Source organism: Nycticebus coucang, chromosome 18 (assembly GCF_027406575.1).
Source record: "Nycticebus coucang isolate mNycCou1 chromosome 18, mNycCou1.pri, whole genome shotgun sequence".
Classification (NCBI taxonomy): domain Eukaryota; kingdom Metazoa; phylum Chordata; class Mammalia; order Primates; family Lorisidae; genus Nycticebus; species Nycticebus coucang.
This window is the reverse complement of record NC_069797.1, coordinates 38,249,650-38,256,848: the sequence shown is the minus strand read 5'-3', so window position 1 is coordinate 38,256,848 and position 7,199 is coordinate 38,249,650. Positions and strand designations below refer to the sequence as shown.

Genomic DNA, 7,199 nt, shown 5'->3' with positions numbered 1-7,199 from the left:
AAGTGAGTCTTGGAGAAGGAAACAGAAATAAGCTGCAGAAAACTCAGAAAGATCAAGGGAAGGACAGAGTTCCCCAGACTGTGTGTGCCTTCTTACACTCAGGGGGAGTGATGAAAATGACCAGGAGGGGGCAGCGCCTGTTACTCAGTCGGTAAGGCACTGGCCCCATATACCCAGGGTGGCGGGTTCAAACCCGGCCCCGGCTGAACTGCAACCAAAAAACAGCTGGGCGTTGTGGCGGGCGCCTGTAGTCCCAGCTACTCGGGAGGCTGAGGCAAGAGAATCACTTAAGCCCAGGAGTTGGAGGTTGCTGTGAGCTGTGTGATGCCATGGCACTCTACTGAGGGCCATAAAGTGAGACTCTGTCTCTGCAAAAAAAATAAAAATAATAAATAATAAAATGACTAGGAGGATGGGCATCTGCGGAGAACTGTCTTTGAGAGAGCTTGTTTGGTCTTCAGATTTGCAGGCTTTCTTTGAGGCCAAGCAACAAGGGAGGAGTTCTTACATTTTTCTTAGTAAGTTGTGGGACAGTGACCCTTTCCCTGAAGACAGTTCTGTCAAGCCCCCCATTTGCAGCCTGAGTCCTTCCCTGTACTGTCGATCTGGCACCTCCGTGCTTGCCATGGATTCCAGAGAGGCATTCTGTTTCCTGAAGAGGAATGCAGAAATGTTGAGGAAAGACTCTTCTGGTGAAATTCTCAACAACTCAGATCCTGCTGACTTAGTTTTCCGAAAAGATCATCTCGAACATCCTGAAATTCTGCCTTTTCCTGAGTCTCAATCTGTAGAGTTTAAATACTTCATTATAAAACACACCTCAGACTACTGGGGAGGCTGAGACAAGAGAATCAGCTAAGCCCAAGAGCTGGAGGTTGTTGTGAGCTGTGATGCCACGGCACCTCAGAGGGTGACAAAGTGAGACTGTCAAAAAAAAAAAAAAAAGCTCAGAATATGTAAAACAAAAACCACAATTCCACAGTAAATCTCTGCTTTTGCTAACACTGCAGGAGGCAATCTTTTTATTAGTGTGGATAATAAGAGAAAGTCCTGGGATGTGCCAAAGAAAAAGTTAATCATTACTCTTTGGAAAAGGTAACCAAAATCATAGATGTGTTTAAAGGAGAAGAGTTGTATGATTATCTCTGTGTGATTAAAGTAGAGCCATCCTACTGTGGAGTGTTCTCAAAAGACCCCAAATCTTGGATGGTGAATGAGAAGCACATCTGCGGCGTGACAGCCCAGGAATGGGTGGGCAGGGCGGTAGACACAGACCCAGGTAAGAGGGAGCAAGGTCCTCCCTCCCTGTCCTCTCTGCCTCTTCGGCATTTCTAAGTCCGTCGTTTTTTTTTTTTTTTTTTTTTTTTTGTAGAGACAGAGTCTCACTTTATGGCCCTCGGTAGAGTGCTGTGGCCTCACACAGCTCACAGCAACCTCCAACTCCTGGGCTTAAGCGACTCTCTTGCCTCAGCCTCCCGAGTAGCTGGGACTACAGGCGCCCGCCACAACGCCCAGCTATTTTTTGGTTGCAGTTCAGCCGGGGCCGGGTTTGAACCCGCCGCCCTGGGTATATGGGGCTGGTGCCTTATCGACTGAGCCACAGGCGCCGCCCTCTAGGTCCTTCTTAATTCTCTGTAACATTCAGCTCCTCACACCTGCTGAAATTTACTTTCTTTAATTCTTCCTAATTTCCATATAGGGGAAGGTTTTACTGAGTGAGAAAATGTGAAAATCAGGTATCTTGTGAATGGTGATTTCCCGCCAAAGAAGAAGTAAAGGGAAAAATTGGAAATGGATTCCTTTATTACAATCCTCTACATGGAATTTTCTAGAACCTCATAACAATGACCTTGTTCTTCACTTTAGCATGAGATCAACTCTGAGAGTCAAGAGCCACTGTTGGTTGAGGTTTGTTTTGGTTGGGATGAGTGCAGCTGCCTGTGCAGGAAGATAACACACAGGATTAGAATTTTAAAAGCGAGGGCTTTACGTTTCACTAAAACTCCAGGAAAGACCTAGTCAAACATGGAAGAGGAAGCATTATCCTGAATAGAAGAGCATCAGTCAAGATCCCCAACAAGAGCTTTAAATGGTGGATCTTCAGGAACCTTGACATAGAATCAAGGAAGGGTGAAGTGTCTGTTCAGTGAAATTTAGGCACAGCCTTAGATAGCCTATTCAAATGTGAGGGGTGAAATCCAAAAGCATCAAATGTTCTTTCTGTCAGAGTTAATTTCAGAGTTGGCTGAGGCATTTGCATCTCAGCTGAGTCTATCCCATAAGCCCTTACTTTACAGATAAGCATATTCTAACAATGGTCTGGAACATAAAGCAGATCTCCAACAATGTTTGATTTTCTTTTTTTGTTGCTGTTGTCGCAGTGTGGCTGGGGTCGGGTTCGAACCCGCCACCCTCAGTTTATGGAGCCAGTGCCCTACTCACTGAGCCACGGACGCCACCCAACAATGTTTGTTTCTAGGTTCTCACTGCCAGTTTCTATTTTAAGAGAAAGGGAGATGATTTAATACACTTGGTTAAAAACAAACCTGCGAGAGATCGTGTTATGCAAATTCAAGTATGTAAAGTGAAAATGCACAAGCCTCTTGGGAATGAGTTTCAGGTACCCTAGAGATCATCTAGCTTAGTGGTTGCAAATCTGACTGATTGTCAGAAATACTGCAGGAAGTAGTTAAACATGCAGATGTCCATGTTCCTGCCAAGAACTTACAGACATGTAGTTTTCAGGGATGAGGCCTGGGCACATGCATTTCAGCAGGATTCTCAAATTATTCCGATGCTCTGCTGGGTTGGAAATCACTACACTCATATAAGTGTAGGCAAGGGAAGGGGCACTGTGGAGTAATTGGTCACTTATGGTCAGCTTCCTAGATGCAGGAATTGTGTCTGTAAAAAGAAATAAGAATTCAAGATGATGGACAATATTTGTTAAACCTGTCTCCCCACTGCCCAAATATTTTTTTTTAGCAAGGTTTTGTCCAGGAGCGCCTACTTGGCAAAAGAAACTGAGATTTCTAGAGGAGGAAAGTGGCAGGTTTAACTTCACACAGTGAACATATTAAATGTGAGATCTGTCAGTAGAACATTATATACAAATGTCCTAAGTGTGTCTCAGTAGTTGTCAAGGAACTGATAATTACTATATCGGGTCTGCCTTTGGCCCATTTCAACCAGATACTGTAGTTTTCTTACTTATCTGAGATCTTTGTAGTTATTAGCTTATCCAAAGATTTTTTGACATTCCACAGTAGGAATCTGAGATACAAGAATAATTTAATACATACATGGTTTTCTTTTTCTAAGGTCCATAAATTCCATAGACACACTCCACTGTCCATGAGATACACAGAAGGGCAACTGATTCAGTTCATCAGATTTGTGGGTTAAAGAGAGCTGCACCAGACGGACTTTTCCTAAATTGGACAATTCTTTGCGAGGGGACATTATGCCCCCTTTTATTTTGGGGGGGGTGAGAAATGACAAGCTTTATCTATTTTACACCGTCATGACACATGTCAACACGGTTATCAAAGCATCATAGCCTTCAAAGAGGTTTTCTCTCCCTTCCTTCTTCTCAAGCCTGTAATTAAACTCCTGGTGACAGAGTGGCAGAGGAGTGGGACAGGGGAGGACAAGTGGGTAAATAAACAGCTCCTGGGATGCCCTCAGAACAGAGACCCATGACCTTTCAGGAGAATATAGCAGAGTAGTTGAGGTCAACACCCTTTCTTCCCCGTGGAAATCACCACTCTGTTTCCGGCCCACACTGCTCAAATCTGTCAAGTGTCAAGACCTGCCACCTTCACCCGAAGGCTCGGGCTTTAGCAGACCAGCTCAAATCCCAAACTCAACCACGTCATTCTCTGCAGGGACTGATCATCAGATCCACATGTGTCTGAGAGTCACGAAAATCTCAGCAGATAGGTAGGGATGACTCATTCATAACCCTCATCCGATTCAACAAACACATTTTTTTCTCTCTTCTAAGTGTGCTGTGAGTTCAAGTCTGAAATGCTCCTGGGTTCATTGTTCCCAGGGCAGAGGCTCCATTCATTCCGCTGTGCCTGCCCAAGCACCTCTGGATCATTAGCGCACAAAGGAAACCGCGCTGGTAGCGACTCCAAAAGGGGCAGCAGAGGCCGCGGCGAATCCCTGCAGGCCGATGAGCACCTAGCGGCGTCCTTTGGTGATGACCTTCTCGACATTCTTGCCGTACTTCTGCTTCTGCCGGGATCTCTTGGGCTTCTCGCCCGCGGCCGGCTCCTCCAGCGGCTCGTATCGCTCCAGCAGGGCGGCGAGGTGCCCTCTCGGAGCGCTCCGGGGCCCGGGGCGCAGCCCGCTCTCCGCCGCCTCCGCCGCCTGGTCCCCTGCCGTCCGCCGGCGCCCTCGGGGCCAGCGCGGGTGGCCGCTCGCCGCCTTTCTTAGGAGCCGGGCTCCCACGGTCAATGCCGGGCCCCTATGGCGAAGGTCTGAGCGCGGAAACGCCAACCTTTGCGCTCTGCCCGCTCCTCCGCCGGGCCGCCAGCCCCAGCCCGGACGGGGCGGAGGACCTATGCTCCCTTTCAGATATAAGATGTGATCTATACATAATAACGAAAATACCTTTAAAAAAATCTTTTCTATTTTTTCCAAATCTAGTGCCATCGGATCATTTGAGACAGACTTCCGAATCCCTCTGGCAGGAGCTGGTCTCAGAGCATGAAGGACTGGAGGAGTTAATACACTGGGAAAGGCGTCCTGTCTCCTAGGGAATTTTGATCTTCTCCAGAAGCTGGGCTGTCAACCTGAACTTGCAAGAGAAGGAGGGAGTCATCTGTGATGCTCTGCTGATAGCACAGAACAGCCCCCCATTCTCTACACCATTCTCGGGGAGCAGGAGGCTGGGGGCAGGGCTACTGCACCTTCATAGCCTTTACTTTGAAGCAGAAGCTGGTGAACATGGGGGGCTACACTGGGAAGCTGTACGTCATGGCGAAGGTCCTCCGCCTGAGTGCTGAGAGCAACACAGAGAGCTTGGGGGGGTGCAGTCCGTCCCATAGGTTACCCCAGGTCCTATTCCCTTGTGGACACCCAGAAAGAGGAAGCCTTGCTGCAGGCCCTGGTGATCGTCCTCCTCAGCTTCAGGTCCCTCCTGAGTGACCAGCTCAGCTGTGAGGTTTTAAATCTGCTCACAGCCCAACAGTATGAGCTATTTTCCAAAAACCTGTGCAAGGACAGAGAATTGTTTGTCCATGGCTTGCCCGCTCGGGGAAGACTATCATGGCCATGAAGATCATGGAGAAAATCAGGATTGTGTTTCACTGTGGGGAACATGGAATTCTCTACATTTGTGAGAACCAGACTCTTAGGAGCTTTATCAGGTAAGCAGTGGAACTTATGTCTCTAAGCATTATTTAATTTGGGTTTAATTTTCTCTGCTAAGTCACCTTGTTTCTTGAGATTTAGTGGTAAAGGGGTCTATGGCAACAGATTGTGTTCAGGGAGCATGATCGAGTAATTTTCTTCCTTCGTTTAGTTAAAGAAAACCTGAGTGTGTCATTTTAAGTTTTACAGTAAAAAAAAAAAAATCATCTCTGAGGCAGTGGCCTGGAAAACTTTCACGAAAAATGACTTTGAACGGCAGTGTACGGTGGCTCCCACCTGTAATCCTAGCTCTTTAGCATGCTAAGGGGGTGGGATGCCTGAGCTCAGGAGTTTGAGACCAGCCTGAGCAAGAATAAGACCCCATCACTACTAAAAATAGAAAAACAGGCTGGGTGTTGTGGCTGGTGCTTGTAATCCCAGCTACTCAGGTGGCTAAGGCAGGAGGATCATTTGAGTCTAAGAGTTTGAGGTTGCTGTGAGCCATGGCACTCTACCCAGGGTGACACAGTGAGACTCTGTCTCAGAAAGAAAGAAAAAGACTTTAAATATAGTCAGCATTCAACATATCATCATTGACGAAGCTCAGAATTTCTGCACTGAAGATAGGGACTGGTATGTGAAGGCAAAAACCATTACTCAGAGGGTAAACATTAGTAGTCACTGAACAGATGAGTTATAGGTCCAGAGAAAACCAACATTAACCCGTTTTCTATGGCTTTCAGTGGGAAATATTATTGGAGACCAAAATCTGGTTCTAAAGGTGTTTATCAGCCCTAAGGGGGAGGGAACTAGGAAAGGTATTGTTTTTAAAAATCAGTGAGTTTATTTTTGTTTTTTTTCCAGCATTTGCATTTTTATTAACCTGTTGTTATGAAATCTGAATCTTTTTGAGATATTTTTACAGAGATGATTTTACTGGGCTATAACTGGAAGATTGATAGACAGGAAAGAGACACAGGGCAACTATAAATGTTTCACCCCCTAATCAAACCAGTTCAGATCAATTTGACAAATGCATCCGAAGATGATGTTTTAATTAAGGATTTTTCGAGTTTCTCTCTCTTCCCAAAACAGACTCTACCTGAAGTCAAGCTTTAAAAAAAACTGGGGCTTTAACTGTTAATAAAGATCTAGGTATTTTCTGTCTTAATAAGAATTACCATTATATAATGAGGCCTAAATTTATCATTTACAGCAAATCAATGTGTTCAGTGTTGAAAAGCATGAAATTATTTTCAAAAGACTTTAGTTGCAGTACAATTGTGATATATTTGATTTCAAAAGAAAACAATTTTTCTAATAAAAATGGCCTTGCTGAAACCATTATAATTTAATTGTGTTTTTTATTATTTTTTTTTATTGTTGGGGATTCATTGAGGGTACCCTAAGCCAGGTTACACTGATAGCAATTGTTAGGTAAAGTCCCTCTTGCAATCATGTCTTGCCCCCATAAAGTGTGACACACACCAAGGCCCCACCCCCCTCCCTCCATCCCTCTTTCTGCTTTTCCTCCCCCCCAAAAGCTTAATTGTCATTAATTGTCCTCATATCAAATTGAGTACATGGGCTTCATGCTTCTCCATTCTTGTGATGCTCTACTAAGAATAATGTCTTCCACTTCCATCCAGGTTAATACGAAGGATGTAAAGTCTCCATTTTTTTAAATAGCTGAATAGTATTCCATGGTATACATATACCACAGCTTGTTAATCCATTCCTGGGTTGGTGGGCATTTAGGTCCACATTTTGCGATTACAAATTGAGCTGCAATAAACAGTCTAGTACAAGTGTCCTTATGATAAAAGGATTTTTTTCCT

At 45.1% G+C, this 7,199-nt stretch overlaps 1 pseudogene; it reads left to right on the top strand.

The window, feature by feature from the left end:
- The first annotated feature begins 1,633 nt into the window (after nucleotides 1-1,633).
- On the top strand, nucleotides 1,634-6,695 carry LOC128570566 (schlafen family member 11-like; annotated as a pseudogene).
- Nucleotides 6,696-7,199: the final 504 nt, after the last annotated feature.